This window comes from Balaenoptera borealis (genome assembly GCF_965194805.1).
Source record: "Balaenoptera borealis genome assembly, chromosome: 7".
NCBI classification, from domain to species: Eukaryota; Metazoa; Chordata; class Mammalia; order Artiodactyla; family Balaenopteridae; genus Balaenoptera; species Balaenoptera borealis.
The window spans coordinates 83,193,061-83,209,656 of record NC_138864.1 but is presented as its reverse complement, the minus strand read 5'-3'; the positions used below and the strand labels follow the sequence as shown (position 1 = coordinate 83,209,656).

The 16,596-nt window shown below is 39.6% G+C and overlaps 2 protein-coding genes across 8 annotated transcripts in view; one reads left to right on the top strand and one right to left on the bottom strand.

The window, feature by feature from the left end:
• The window catches only part of PLEKHA8 (pleckstrin homology domain containing A8), a 96,962-nt gene extending 87,701 nt beyond the window's left edge, over window positions 1-9,261 (bottom strand). The window contains exons 1-2 of one of the 2 annotated variants that reach the window (XM_082397968.1): window positions 8,924-9,261; window positions 6,033-6,194 (exon numbers count right to left, since the gene is read on the bottom strand). The gene's annotated coding sequence lies outside the window, so the exon portion shown is untranslated. Of the gene's footprint in view, window positions 1-6,032; window positions 8,843-8,923 lie in introns of those variants that run through there. The other variant, XM_082397967.1, reaches the window with a different exon arrangement.
• Window positions 9,262-9,341: 80 nt separating this feature from the next.
• SCRN1 (secernin 1) overlaps window positions 9,342-16,596 on the top strand; it is a 116,703-nt gene continuing 109,448 nt past the window's right edge. For 4 of the 6 annotated variants that reach the window (XR_014246326.1, XM_082398002.1, XM_082398000.1 and 1 more), the window contains exon 1: window positions 9,342-9,506. The gene's annotated coding sequence lies outside the window, so the exon portion shown is untranslated. Of the gene's footprint in view, window positions 9,507-14,086; window positions 14,145-16,596 lie in introns of all 6 variants that reach the window. The other 2 variants (XR_014246327.1, XR_014246328.1) reach the window with 2 other exon arrangements.

Below are 16,596 nucleotides of genomic sequence, written 5' to 3'. Positions count from 1 at the left end.
GCATTTTAACCCACTTGATAGATGATACCGATGCAGGTGGTCTAAAACCTTAATTTGAGAGACAATTAACTTCACTAATTCTCTGCCCTTGAATATACAGTCTCCTATGTTTTTCTCTTCTATGAATATTCTTTTTTGCATTCTGGAAAACATTGGGCATTGGGACAACTAATTGTGCCTAAAAATGAACATACAGTTAAAGGATAAGTTGTGTGTAGAAACCATTTTCCCCAGGGTTAGAAATTTTTTATGACTATGAATTCTTACAGCAGAAAGTTAGATGGTCAGTAAATCTATTTTGTGAACATATTCTCTATGAGAAATGAGAAAAGAGCTCCAGACTTTCCCCAAATTATTCTTCTATATTATTTTTTCAGAATTATCTACAACCCACCCCTTTAGAAGAATATACAGTTGAGATTTAGAAAAAATAAAACTATTCTCTTAAAAATATATAGATGTGTATATGTGTATATATATGTATAGTGCAAACTATATACTGTATATAAACGATAAACTGTATGTATAAAGTATGTGTATGTATATAGTATGTGTGTGTATATATATGTGTGTGTATGTGTGTGTGTATAGTTTTGTACCAAACATAGCCATTGTAATGCTCTCTCTAGTACATGATTTCCTCTCTCTGGAAACTTCTTTACTGTGGAAGAAGTCAAACTTCCTTTTTGTCAATTTGGGGTCTGTCATCCTCTACTTTGCTCAATTTTCTGTGTTTCACTTATAATTTAGGTAAAATTTCCTAGTAGTTCTCCATGTAAAACCAACAATAATCTTTTTTTTTTTTTACCCCTTTAGCTTGAGGGTTGCCAAGGGGTTAAGTGGCTCCTTTTGATATGCATAGATTATTTTTAGGGAAAAGATAAAAACTGTTAGAAGATTCCCGGAGATCTGCAACACGCAGCATGGTGTCTGTGGATTCCTTTGTTTACCAGTTCTTTGTGTCCCTGGACTGCTAATAAAGCCTCTGGCATAAAATGGATGCCTTTAGTGAGTATGAGTCAGCCAATAATTTACAAAGCCAATCTAAGTGCCTGTGAGCTAGACTACCATCCATTTTATTTTATGATCTAAAAGCAAATGACATGAGATGTTAGCTGAGGTCTTATTTTAAAAATCCAGAGTAAAGTGAATGCTGTTCCCTTGGCCCCTAATAACAGGTAAATTATATCCCACTTGGGGATTTCTGGGAATTTACAAGTCGTTTTATTAATTTAGAATTCCAGGTGGCAGTAGGATAAAGATAATTTCCTCTTCGGTAAACAGTTACAGTAAAAACAATTCCATGCACAATGTAAATTGAGGTATTGAGGGATAGTTTTCATTATTATAAAGAATGAAGTAAGGGTAGGGAGATCCGTTGGGGCTTAGTTCCAATTTCTTATAGCATTTTCTCATTCATTTGTTGGACTTAACTCTGCCGGAGTGCATTTTGTGTTAATATAACTCTGAATTTAATTTTTACCTCTGGGTAGGAGAGTAGAACATTATAACATTCAACCATGTATTGTTGGTTCTTTGCCCTTGTGATCACGTCTCCTGGAATTGTTGTGCAGCTATTTTGTGCAGCATACGTTCTCTTTGAGACATCCTAGATTTTTAAAAGTTGGTTCTTAAGTTAATAGCTAAATTTAATGAAATGGGTAATTATAATTGTGTAGAATAACCAAGAAGAGGAGTAGTACAAGTACGGGAGATTTGCCCTAAAATAAGAGACAGCATTTTACTTGTGGGAAAATAGGGAAGAACTTAAAGAGGATCTTGCAATGAAATTAAAGTTCTTGCAATGAAAAGGAGGATCTTGCAATGAAATCCTCATTTGAATAGCCAAATTTCCTCCCAGCATAATTGTTCTCTCCTGTTATCTTTATACCAATGGTTCCTTGGGACTAATCACAAGTTTTTCCTTGCACTATTTTGGCTACATTTTATAATATATAATCTTTTACAAAATGTCATGCCACATACAGTAGTATTCCAGGTTTTCTGTTTTGAATCATAGTCTTTAAAGAAAATTAAACAGCCTACTAAAGTTAATTGATTCTCACATTAAGACTGAACAGTAAATCAACTCTACGCCCTGGAATTTTTTTCAAACATTTTACTACTATGGCAATAATTCTTTAAAACTATTAACTCTTATCATTCACCTATTTCCCCTGAACTGGGCAATGTTCTTTGGTTTTCAAAAAATTTTTTTGACATGGGGTATTTTATTTCATTTTTTATAAGAATTAATTTTTAGTACAGATTTTTTTTACAGTTCAATAAATCTTAGGACATTCGCAGAGTTATGCATCCATTACCACAATTTTAGAACATTTTCATCATCCCCAAAAGAAACCCCCATACCCATTGGCAGTTACTGCCCACTTTCCCCCCATCCCCTAAGCTACCAGTCTACATTCTCTATGTATTTGGCTATTCTGGAAATTTTCTAATAATTTTTAAAGCTCAATCCTTTCTTTATATTCAGGGTAAAGAAAAATCAATGATCTGATAAATTCATATCATGGTAAAATAATCTCTGCTTTCAATTTTTGTTTCAAAAAATATGAAAAGTGTGGGGACTTCCCTGGTGGCGCAGTGGTTAAGAATCTGCCTGCCAATGCAGGGGACATGGTTTCAATCCCTGGTCCAGGAGGATCCCACATGCCGCGGAACAACTAGGCCCTTGCGCCACAACTACTGAGCCTGCGCTCTAGAGCCCGAGAGCCACAACTACTGAAGCCCACGCCCCTTAGGGCCCGCATGCCGCAACTACTGAGCCCACGCACTGCAACTATTGAAGCTCACGCGCTAGAGCCTGTGCTCCGCAACAAGGGAAGCCACCGCAATGAGAAGCCCGCGCACTGCATTGAGGAGTAGCCCCCGCTCGCCACAACTAGAGAAAGCCTGCGCACAGCAACGAAGACCCAGTGCAGCCAAAAATAAATTAAAAAAAAAACATGAGAAGTGCTTTTTGAAATTCAAGTAGAACCAAACGCAGATTCCAGGTCTAAGGAATAAATCACTCTACATATGCAAAAAGTCAAATCCTTTGCAAATATAAGAGCTAGAACCAATGGTATAAGAGATTTATTAAGAATAGTAAAAACCTAGGACTTGGTTTATGATTAAGGTAGAAAGTCAGTGGAAAGGAGGGTAAAGAATAATCAAGAATTTAAAAACTAAAATATCTCTCTATATCTAGATTATTCTCAATTCTCTGAAATTAATCCAACAAGAAACGAAATAATGCCAGTTTTTTGGTCTTTTATAGAACACAGAAGAGCACCCAAAACAAAATACTCTTTCTCTAGAGTCAGAAACTTCACACATTCTCTCAATAGGTGAAATCATTTTATAATCACTTATAGCATGAAGGAAGTCTTCCTTTAATTGAAACTAAAATTCCTACAGCAATTTAGACAGAGCTTGTTTTTTCTGAAGAATTGGAAAATGACTAATAGTAACTTCTGATAAAGTCATATATTATCTCAAGTGAGCAGTGGTGTTAAAATTGTCAACATAAAAGGCTCAACATTTACAATTCAAAATAAGCTTTCATCTATTAAAAGGTGGCCTCAGGTGTCACTAGAATATTAAAAGCAAGCCCTATTTTAAAACCGTACATAGCATAAGGTGAACCTTTTCTACACATGTAAACTAGGAAAACATATCAGCAAGAAAGGATTAGGTTGAAACTGCTAAGTCTGATCAGAGAATCTTCTAGTCTGCCCTCTGATGATCATAAGATGAAGTTTTAGCAATTGTCCTTTAAATTATCTGTACAGTTGGCTAAACGCATGAATGATTCCTAGAGGTGCAGCAATGAATGTAAAGCATATATGATAATTTGTTTCTGAAACCAGGTCCAGAACATTCATGAACTGTTATTTAAAATTAAATAGGAGCCACTCATTGAAACGACACATTCGAATAACTGAACTGATAAACCCATCACCTAATTATATGAGTAGGATTTTACACCTTTTTGCTAAAATACAATTTATGGTTGTCTAAATTACATACCTAAAGGACTTGATTGATTATTTAAATTCTAAAAATAATTTTTAAATAGATTTGAATACTTAAGGTCTCTCAGTGTTGCCTATACTCAATATGCACAATAATTCTGTAAATTGTTTTAAGGGCATTTTAAAGGTTTGTTACCATGGTAACCAAATTCAGAAAACTAACCTCTTAAACATGGTTGTCATAGGATTAAGGCAGATGGCTGACTAATCTTAACTAGTGCTTTTCTTTCTCATTTTCCCATGGCTTCCTGTCAGCTTTCTTTGGTTCTCATAAGATTACATACAAGGCAATTACATAGGCTTTCTTGCCCATACATAAGTGTCTCATTCACATAATATTGTCTGTCATTCATCCCCATGAGAGTTGCCCAATGACAGATCCTTTTCCTCCTGCTATAATTACACACTAAAAGAAGTACTAAGTGGAAAATATCTCTATATGCAATGTGTTAAAGGCATTTCTCAATTACACATGTACTTCGGCTCCTCAAAATCACTGCATGGGGTTCTTTAGATAATCAATAACACTGGTTAGAAGAAAAGGCAAAATCATCATCAATGTATTTTTTTAAGTGGTCTAGGTTTGGGTAACCCTCATTTATGATCATCTTTTAAACTTGTTTATATTTCCCAACATGCTAGATTAATGTATTTATCTATGCATAACTCTTATGTTACCCTGACAGCAACATACAATATATGCATATATTACTTCTATACCTAATTAATTTCCCTGCTTGCCCCTGACTTCTTGAGAGGTAGGACTGATATGCCTTTTTCACCTTTGTAGCAATAGTGCAATTGCTGGTACAGGTGTCCAATAAATGTTTCTTGTTATACCAGTATGTTGAAGAAGTTCCATAAGTAAACTATGCATTTTCAGTTCTTAAAATAATGACTCTAGTTGTATCACGACATTTGGTTCCTTAGGGGCATTAAGATTAGTGTTCCTTGCCTTCCACATCTGCCCATGAAGGAAGAATTGCTATGGGACTTGCTCTCCTATTGTGAACAACTAGAAAATTGGGCGAAATATATGAAACAAATTTTGTCAGACATTGGACAACCAATGAGCAACTGGCAGAGCAGGAATGCGATTCTCAAGAGAAAAGAAACAAATGAGATAAGAGCTACAATTATCCCAGTTTTCTGCTTGGAGGCAATTCCTGAACTATACATGGTAAAAAGGAGGGAAACAAAACAGAGCCCAGTTCTCTTGTGGGGTTGAGGAAACAGAGATCAGAGTTCAGGGAGGTCAAAGCAGCTAGAATCTGTGGGGCAGAGCTCTGGATAAGAGAAAACTAAGCAGAAAAAAACTTCAGAAATTTGCATAAAGGTTTCCTTGAGTCATTGAGTGAATACCAATTGCTGCAGGCATATGGTGAATCACCATAAGGTTGGGCAAAGAGTAACTCCTGAGGAAAGAACAACTACTGGGGAGCTGTGCACAAAAAATTCCCAGAGCTTACACAAAACTGGGAATTGTCCAAGTTCCTACTAACCAGAATCACCTTACTGATTACATGGAACATTCATTAGAACCCATATGTGAGTCATACCTTAGTAAAGAGCTAAAGTAGTCGTAGAGTTAAAGTTACCCTAGAGCTGTCGTAAACAGTTTATAAACAAGTCTCAAATGGGTGAAGCCGATTCTTAAGAACAAAGTTTACAACCTTTCTTTAAAAGAAATATTTTTAAAAATTCATTACTCAACAACATAAAATTCACTAAGTCTGATATCCAATGAAAAATTATGAGAGAGACAAAGAAGCAGGAGATAAAACAACCAATAAAAGACTAAAAATAGAAATGATAGAAGTAGCACACAAAGACTTTAAAACAGCTATTAAAATACAAATATGATCTGAGATTTAAAGGAAAATGTGTATGAGAAATGGATGGTATAAAAGAACCAAGTAGAACTTAAAGAGATAAAGAATAAAATATCTGATATAAAACGTTCATCAACAGGCAGTGGCAGTTAATTCCTTTTACCGTGCAGCTTTGCTTCACTCCATCTGGACTTTTCTGAAGCTGTGGGAGATGGTCAGTTCCAGATCTTGACCGGGCCAGGTGAGGTCTGTGGACCTGAGGCGTCCACTGTAAGGATGGAGAGGGACTGAGGGAGTCCTCAGGCCAGGAGAACTGCAAAACCTCCTTTGAAAAAAATAAAAACAAAGACAATGCTGCCACATTAAAAATGCTGGGAGAGGAGATGGGGGGGGGGGCACTGAAAAAAGAGAGAAAAAAAAAACTCTCATTGACAGTATTAACCATTAGTAGATTAGATTAGAGACTGCAGAAGAAAAGATAAGAAAACTTGAAGAAAAATCAAGAGAAATTCAAAATGAAGAGAGAAAAAAGAGTGGTGGGTGGGGAGGGAAAGAACAGATTCTCAGTGATCTGCGGGACAATATCAAGTGGTCTAATATATGTATAACTGGAGTCTCTGAACTTGGGAGGGATGGGGTACAATGGGTAAAATATTTAAAGATGTAATGGCCAAAATTTTTCCTAATTTGATGAAAACTATAAATGTACAGATCCAAGAAGCTTAGTAAGCCCCAATGGGATAAAAATAGGAAAAAACAAACAAACAAAAGAATAGATTCTCAGTGATCTGTGTGACAATATCAAGTGGTCTAATATATATATAACTGGAGTCTCTGAATTTGGGAGGGATGGGGTACAGTGGGTAAAATATTTTAAGATGTAATGGCCAAAATTTTTCCTAATTTGATGAAAACTATAAACGTACAGATCCAAGAAGCTTAGTTAGCCCCAATGGGATAAAAATAGGAAAAAAAAAAAACCCAAAACACAACAAAGTGCTTTATAATCATATTGCTCAAAATCTGTGTTAAGGAGAAAACTCTTAAAAGCAGCCATAGGAGAAAAAAGGACATATTACGTACAGGGGAAGAAATCATCAAACACAGACTCTTCTTCAGAAACTTTGCAAGTCTTGTGACAATGTCTTATGACAATAGAATGGTACTTTTAAAGTGCTGAAAGAAATGAAGCTCTCAACCAAAAATTATGTATCCAATAAGAATGTTTCAAAAATGAAAGTGAAGTAATGACTTTTTCAGACAAAACTTGAAAGAGCTCATTATCATCTAACCTGCACCTACGACAAATGACAGCAATATCAATAAAGATGGGGTGGGGGATAGAAGTATCCTGCTGAAAATGTTTTGCATTATATCTGAAATTATATTATTTGAAGGTAGACAGTGATAAGTTTAAGATGCATATTGTAAATCCTAGGGTAATCAACAAATAAAACAAGAAGTATGGCTAATAAACCAATAATGGGTATAAGATGGAATATGAAAAATACTCAATTCTTCAAAAAAAGGCAAGAGCAAAAAAACACAAAAAACAAAAAAAGAAGAACAGAACAAATAGAAGTACCAAGATGTTACATTTAAAACCCATCATATTGATAATTACATTAAATATAAAAGGTCTACACCAGAGTTTCTCAACCCCAATGCTACTGATATTTAGGGACAGATAATTCTTAGTTGTGGTGACTTGTACTTTGCACTGTAGGATGTATAACAGCATCCTTGGCCTCTATGTGCTAGACGTCAGTAGAGGCCTCCCTCACCTCTGCCACTGTGACAACAAAAATGTCTCCAGACCTTGCCAAATGTCCCCTGGGGACAAAACTGCTCCCGTTTAAGAGCCACTGATGTAAGAACTCCAATTAAAAGGCAAAGAGTGTCTGACTGAATGAAAAGCAAGATCCAATTATATTGTCCAAACAAAGACAATCTACTATAATATAAAGATAAAGGCTAAAAGTAAAAGGACAGTTCCTTGGTTGGCCTTAAATGCACAGTCAGGTCCCTTTGTGCTCCAAGAGTCTATGACCACTACTGCTCTATCCTGCAGTAACTGCACTGATTCCCCCAGTCCTCTCCCACTATCCATTCACTCCTGGCAAACCACAAGCACAGGCATAACATTCAAAGATGTAAAAAAAGTCTCCTTCCTTGCCCTGCATTGTCACCCAGTTCTCCTCCCTGGTGGCATCTACTATTACAGTTTCTTAGGTATCCTTCCAAAGATAGTCCACGCATTTGCAAATGAGTACAGGCATATTTTTCCCCCACAAATGATAACACATTTACACAATGTTTTTCACATGGCTCCCCCCACCCTTAGTATAGGTTGGAAATCTTTCATATCAGTACATAGAAATAGATCTTCCTCATTTTTTCAACAGCTGGATAGCATACCATTGTGCTGATGCGCTGTAATTTATTTGAACAGTTCTCTATTGATGGGCATACGCTTCTAATCTTTGCTAGCACAAATAATGTAGCAATGGATAACCTTGTACGCATATCATTTCACACCTGTGTTGGTATATCTGTAGGATAAATTCCAGAAATGGAATCTTTAGGTCAAAGACTATATATGTATTTGTTATTTGGGGAGATATTGCCGAGTTGTCCTCTACGGACTTTATAAAACTTTGATTTTTGCTAATCTGACAGGTGGAAATGCTACTTTGTATATGTATTCGATTTGCAGTTAAGTGAGCTTGCATATTTTTTCACGTGCCTAAGTGGTACTGCATTTTCTTTTCCTCTATACTATCTCTTCATATCCTTTGAGATGGTCTTTTCTTATTAGTTTATAAAAGGTAGAGTCTGTGTTCCGGTAACAGACGGATGGTCATGTCCTGACCAATGACCTTGACGCCAGCATCAACACACCTGTCACCTGTCTGTGGATTTATTAACCCAGGTTTGGAATCTTGGCTTTGCTACTTGCTGCGTGATCTTGGGCGACTTGCTTAACCTCTTTGAGCTTTAGCGTCTAAGTATCGGGCATAGAGTCTGGCTTGTCAATATGGCGCAGAACCGTACCTTTAAACCCAGGCAGGGAGTTGGCTTGGACTTGTGAGTCAACAAAGTACCGGACACGTTTCTCCGCGGGGAAAGCTTGCTTAGGCACAGAGGCCCGCACGTAGCAACCCAGACGGCGGAGTCCGGGAGAGGCGCCGGAGAAAGCGGGGCCTGACTCCTTAAAGCCCGAGTTCTCCCTTTCCAGAAAGCCGCAACCCCGCTGTGACCAACAAATAAAAATCGCGCAAAGAGCGAGCCACGTTCCACGGGGAGATTCGTCTTCTCAGCCGCCCTTTCTGCTCCCAGGCGCCCCCCCGGACCAGGCAGAGCGCGGGTGCTGCGCGGCGCGGCGCGGCCCGGGTCCGGCGTGGGGCGGAGGCGGGGGCGGGCCCCGCGGTCACGTGATCCCGGCCAGCTGTTAGCTGGGGGTGGCGGGCCAGAGCGCGGGGAGTCTGGGGAGGGGGAAGCGCCCGACGGCCGCCTCCGCCACTGCAGCTGCAGCCCTCGATGTCGCCACAGTGATCTCAGCCGCGGCACCACCCGCACCCTCGCCGGCCGCAGCCTCAGCACCGCAGAGCCGAGCCCGGAGCCCGCAGCCCCGCAGGTGAGCTGTGGCAGGCACCCCTGGGAGCGCAGGGAATCTGCAGCTGCTTCCCCCGGCGGGCTTCACCCGGATCCGCCATCGCCGTCCCCTGTGCCTCGTCGCCTCCGGCTGTCCCTCCAAACCCGCGGGTGGGAATCCCGCGGATGCTGGCTTGGGCTGTCTGGGGTCTCTAGGGGATCAGGAGAGAGGGGGCCTCAGCCCGGGGTTGGGGTGGGGGACTCCGGCTACAGGCTGCGGGGGCGCAGGAGAGGGCTGCCCCACCCCTGGGCGCGGGCGCTGCAGCCTGGTTGGAACCTGTCCCCGCTCTCCAACCCCCCCAACCCCATCCTTCCCACCACCTCTTTTGAACTCTCCTCACTGCCCCAGGCCGCTTTTCCTGTGTTTCCATTGCTTGGTATCCCAGTTGCTGGCCCGCTGGGGTGTGTGCCCAGTGCGGCCCCCGCCTTCCCCCCCCCCCCCCCCAGACCGCTCCGGGGTTTCCCGGCTCGTACGGGCACACAGCTGGTGGCGGAGCGGGCCTGGCACCTTCCCGGTCGCACCTGCCGCGCGGGCGGGCTCGCGGGAACATGGCTGCCTGGCGGGCCCGCTGCCCTTGGCCCGGCTCTGCCCCCGCGTCCGCCGGTTCTGCGGTTGCGGTTGCCGAGTCGTGTCCGGAGGACTACCCTCCCCCTAAGGGCAAACGCGTCGGCTCTTGCTGTTGTCTGCGAGGGCCGAAGGACTTGACATAACACCGCCCGCCTCCTCAAGCCACACCCGGGGCGGATCTTGGGGATGGGGGGTGTCGGAGCAAGTTAAGGCGGTGGCGCCGGGGCACTTATTGGTAAAAGGCACTCGTATTTCTGAGATGATTATTAACTTCAGTTTGCCTTTGCGCCCTCGGTTCGCTTGTCTGTCTGGGCACGGATTATTGGGCGACATCACTCGTTGAGGTCTGAGACGCGTGTGATCTGCAAAGCAGGAGGGACACTTGAACTTTAGAGAATTGACGAGAACTAAGATTGAGGGGTTAAAGATGTCCATTCAACTCAAATGCAGAAGCAGTCATTTGCTGTGGCTCCAAACTGTCCTGATAGTGTTCTGTTAAATAATACCGTCTTTCTGGATTTGCTGTTTAATTCTGGCTTGCAGGTGTCTTGGATTACGCTTGTAGTCCAGCTTCCCGATGGGTGTGTGTGTGTGTGTGTGTGTGTGTGTGTGCGTGCCTACTGTGCTCCAAGCCTGACTAGAAGATGCATCAGTTGCAGAGGAAACCTATGTTAATTCAAAATGGCAGCATGAAAAATCAGGCCAGGCGGAAGCAACACAGACCAGAGCTAACATCAGCTGCCCCCTGACTGAAGCATTGATGGGGGGATCTACGGGAGGGAAGGCCCTCCTGGGTGTTGCTGCAGCCGGCCCTAAGGGATAGGAAGTGATTCTTGCAGCAGGCTAGATTTTAGGGTGCTGCTAGGTTCTGGGGAGGTTATGTGGGAAGTTTGGGGAGTTGTAATTATCTTCAGGTGCAAAGACCTGATTAAAACTCTCTGTGATTTTGATCTGATTTTCTACAGGCTGCACTAAAGTTGATGTATCTGGCTGCCAATATCTGTTTGATAACTTCTGTGCTGTTTTGTACCTACAAGTGGCTCTTAAAAGAGATGAGTGTCTGGTATAAATATCATCCAAGAACAGTACATATAACAAATACCAGGTTCTTAGAGCAAGTTTCATTGGAAGAACTGATTTAACATCACGAGCAAGCACTCAGGCACCAGAGGATGGTAAATTCTTGAAAGATGACTCATTTTAGGGTTTTTTTTTTTAACAGCCTTTTTTCCCCCATTTCACTGCTGTGCTGCCAGCCATCTTCTCTTTTAGCAAGGAGGAAATGCATGAGGAGGCAAATGTTTCAGGGATAATGGGATAGAGGGAGATTAGTGCAAAGGTCAGGAATGGTGAGCTGGAAGCAGCCTGAGAAAGCGCTGTGCTGTCAACCCCTCTTTACAGCCCAGGAGGCTGAATCCAGCGGGGTGAATGGACTGCACCCAAGGTCATATAGCTGGTTGGCAGCTGGCAGTGAGAACTAATATCCAGGTGTTGTAACTCCCCATTTTAGGGTTCCACATGCCACCTATCAAAGCCTGGGGGAAAAGAGCAAACCTATTATTATTAGCGTAGCAAACTCTTCATGAAACCAAACTTTAACATGATTTAAAAATCTGTAGTATTTAAAGTAAGTGCTCACACCTTAGTTTCCTAACTTAAGCCCATTTAACTTCTTAAGCTGTGTCCACCTCATGTTCCCATTTTCCAGGGACTAGACTGCTTCTATATTTAAGCACCAAAACCATAATTTTATGGTTTTTACATTTTATGATATGTCAGAATCTTTGAGGCGAGAAGTGCATTCTTTGATTAAAAAATTAGTTGCTTGTATTGCTTGTCTGGTTTTGTAAAGAAACCAAGGTGGGACATATAATAGCTTTTGAATATCTCTAACTTTAAGTAATAGTAAATAACAAACCTATTTTAAAATAACTTTGAAGCAGCACTGAAGACAGAGCCTTTTTCTAGAATTTGAATTTGAGTTCTCTGAGTCATATACCAGTGTCCCTAGCTCTACTAAAGCAGAACTAGAGATTGTGTGTGGGTTAGTAAATATATGTGCAGAGGTGGTGAGAACAGGGGAAATATTTCTTCTGAGCTTTCTGTACCGTCAACCCGGCGATCTGCAGAAGGAGAAGGTGGGTGCGCTACAAGGAACTGAGAGAATAATTGATGATGGTGAAGCAGATAGGAACTAGGTATGGATTGACAGATAATGTTGAAATGAAGACAGATGCTGATGCCACATGTGCCATTAAAACAATAACTTGCATTAGAGCATGAATGTGAAGGTTCATTCATTGAAATTCTCCCAATATGTCAAAGATATTTAAAATCACAAGTTTTAAAAAAAAGTAAACACGTGCAATCTGTGTTTGTTGGAAAACAATAAAAATACAAATAAGCCAAGGTTATTTTTAAAAAGCCACCCATGATCCCTTTATTCAGCAATAATCACTCATTCTGAAAGTTTGGGTATTTTCATTGGAGTGAGAGCCTAGGTTTGTGCTGTCTAATTCAGTAGCCACTAGCCACTGACCACATGTGGCTATTGAGCACTTGAAACATGGAGAGTCTGAATTGTGATGTGTTGTGAATGTAAAATATACATCAGATTTCAAACATTTGTAGGAAACATTTGAAATATTGTGAGAATTACCAAAATGTGACACAGACATTTCAAACATTTAAAACACTTCATTAATAATTTTATTTATTTATTTTTATTAAAGTATAGTTGATTTATAGTATTATGTTAGTGTCAGGTATACAACATAGTGATTCAAAATTTTATAGATTATACTCCGTTTTAAGTTATTATAAAATAATGGCTATGTTCCCTGTGTTGTACAATATATCCTTGTAGGTTATTTTTAAATACATAGTAGTTTGTACCTCTTAATCCCCATACCCTTATCTGGTTCCTCCTTCCTTCGCTCTCCCCACTGATAACCACTAGTTTGTTCTCTATATCTGTGAGTCTCTTTCTGTTTTGTTATACTCATTTGTTTGCTTTATTTTTTAGATTCTCATGTAAGTCGTAACATACAGTATCTGTCTTTGTCTAACTTATTTCACTAAGCATAATACCCTCTAGGTTCATCCATATTGTTGCAAATGGCAGGATTTCAATGAACAGATACAGTTCATTAATGATTTTTATGTTGATTATGCAGGCATACCTTGGAGATAATGCGAATTGGGTTCCAGACCACTACAATAAAGCAAATATCAAAATAAAGCAAGTCACATGAATTATTTGGTTTCCCAGGGCATATAAAACTTAGGTTTATAGTGTACTTTGTTAAGTGTGCAATAGCATTATGTCTAAAAAAATGTATATACCTTAATTTAAAAATACTTTATTGCTAAAAAATGCTATCATGTGAGTCTTCAGTGAGTTCTCTTTTCTGTATGCTAACATCAAAGGACACTGATCACAGATCACCATGACAAATATAACAATAATGAAAAACCTTGAAATATTGTGAGAATTACCAAAATGTGACACAGACAGGAAGTGAGCAAATGCTATTGGGAAAATGGCACCCATAGTCTTGCTTCACTCAGGGTTGCCACTAATCTTCAACTTGTAAAAAATGCAATTATCTGTGAAGCACAATAAAGCAAAGCACAATTAAATGAGGCATGCCTGTATTTTGAATTAATATTTTGGATATATTGGATTTAAACAAAATATGTTATTAAAAGTAATTTCACCAGTTTCCCTTTACTTTTTTAGATGTGGGTCCTGGAAAACATAAAATTACATATGTGATTCACATCTGTCTTCCATTATATTTCTATTAGGCTGCATCGGTCTAGGTCATTAGCAGAAAGTGGAGGTTGGTTGCGGTGTGTGATACTGTTCATAGAAATGGATGCGGGAGGTGAGAGAAGTTTGAATAGACACTGGAGGGGAGGAGATGGGGTGAGTGGAGAATGACTGACGTGATGTACATGTCAATCACACCCACCTGTCCTCTCTCCCCCAGAAACTCCCAGCATCCTCAGGGCCTCCACCCAGTCTGGGATGGCGATGAACTGAACTGGGTGGGTGACTGGAAGGGGAGGAAGTTGGGGGCCTCCCAGCTTGAGCCTCATTGGAAGCAGAGTGAGGGAGCTTGAGATGGTTAATGTTCCCTTCTCCTTCTCTTCTTAATGGTTATATATTTAACCTAAATCTCCCAGTGCTTAATCTACTACCCTAACGTGAGCTAGGTGTTCTTGAAGGCTCCCATAAGCATTTCTGATCATTGTTTTAAGTTGTATTGTTGCCCTCCTCTCTTGGTTGTATACATGAGTGCCTCTTCTTCTAGTTGATGAAGACCTTGAGAAGATCTTTTTAGCTCCATTTTCCCTTAGGTTGCACATGGTGCTTGTAGGTGGTTAGGGGCTCAAATTACATATCGGTAATTCATATGACTTCTTAAAAGTCCTAGTTAAAATGATGTAGTGATCAAAGGCTCTTCTGAATATCTTTTTCTCTTCTCAAAATGAAACCTTAGTGTATTTTAAAATTGCACTTAGCAGTGCCTAGCGACCTGAAAGAATTAAATGAAATGTCTTAAAATGTCCTTTCTTGAGCACTGAAGTAATCAGATTTTTAAAAATAATTAAAAATCCAATAAAGTAATATGAGCTTGTTATAAAGAAATTTTAAATGACATATGTAGATGAAATGTGAAGTTCCTATCTCTATAGCCCACATTTAGTCCCACTTCCAACTCTCAGTTAGATATTAATCCTTCCAGGTCCTTTTTTTTCCTTCCTCCATTCCTCCCTCCCTCCCTCCCTCCCTTCCTTCCTTCCCTCCCTCCTATCTATCTATAGTATATACTTATAAATATTTGCATAAGTGGGGATATTCACACCCACATATATATGTATTTACATACACACACTAATATGTTCATATATATGTATATAGGTTCCTTTTTGATAATAAAATGGGATAAATTTCCTAATGGTAAAAACACAGCAAATGAGTCTAGCATTAATGGGCATTTGCAAAGTAGTTTTTAAGTCCATTTTGCTAGATGTAAAGTAACCCTATGGTTTCATACTAGCAAGATTTAAATTTCTTCTGTAGGAAATGAATGTTTAGCTGATTTTTTTACAGGGACAGAGTGTAAACCACTGTTTTATGAGTGATTGGGAAGATTTTTTAAAATCCCAGTTTACAGCATTAACAGGTATGTATCAAATCATATTACTGGGAAAAGATGAGAATAGACAATCCATTATTTATATGGGCGAGGAAAACAGATGGTGGGAATAGGAAGGTCATCATTCAAAGCAACCTTGCCAAATTAGTGGACACAATGGCAGCAATGTCAGAAATGAGAACACAAGGAAATGAAAGAACCCTAGATGTGGCTTGTTCAGTAGCTCTCAGGTCTTTCCCACAGGGAATGCTTTTGGCAGCTAACCACATACCTGCCTATTTCAAACACATTCTTCTTCCTTTATCTCCATAATCATTACATTCCCAGAATCCTAATCTTTAAGAACAAACCTTTCTTGAATGTTTCTCTATTCCAGATACTCTGCATCTATTACCTCATTTAATCCCCATAACAGTACATAGTAGACATCATGGCCATGTTTTATAGATGAAGAACTTAGTAGTTGGAGGAGCTACACCTGGAATCTGGGTCTATCTGACTCTTAAAAAGCCATAATGTAACCTCTTGGATAGATTATTCTGACTGCACAGGTCTAGTGTATACTATTAATGTGATGTAAGTCATTTTCTTTCTTTCTTTATATTACTGTAAAAGATGGAAAACTCTTTCAACCTGCCATGTATTGGAAAACATCTTCCTTATAGTGAACTTGGTCTGACTATATTTTTCTAATTTGGCTAGCTTGAATGAAAAATGAATCCCACTTGTACTATTTATCTACTCCTTCCTACATTAAAAAAACAGTTGTATCTATGAGAAATGGATGCCATTCAACTAATCCCTTCTCTTCCCCTCACTCTAAAATTCCTAAGAGCTCTGCCAAAAGTGATACTCACGCAGCCTGAGTTTTCTTTTAAGTGGTACCATATTTTAATTGCACCAGAGTGATGAACAGATCACTGGGTGTAGTGGAGTTTTTGAAGGGGGGCCTTGAATTCACGTGTGTCCCAACATTGAATGGACACAGAATAAATAATGAGCCATATATATCTTCAGCATTATTTTTCAGATGTGTAAGGATTCTATTACCAGTTAGTACATACAAATGCATTGAGAGTGTTACTAAATTCATAACATATATTCATTACATATTTTTCCCAACCAACTACAATCCCTCTTATGTGGGGTGTCTATGAAAATTTTTTGGTGTTAAAAAGTTGGGAAACATGTTAGAATATTTCACATTATAGAGAAATTCTAGAGTGATTTGAAGAATACTTTTGTTAAGTGACCAGTTACCCCCTAATTTATCCTATGAAGCAATGTAGATTTTGAAGCACAACATTCCACTTGACTATAGAAAAGTCTACGTTTCC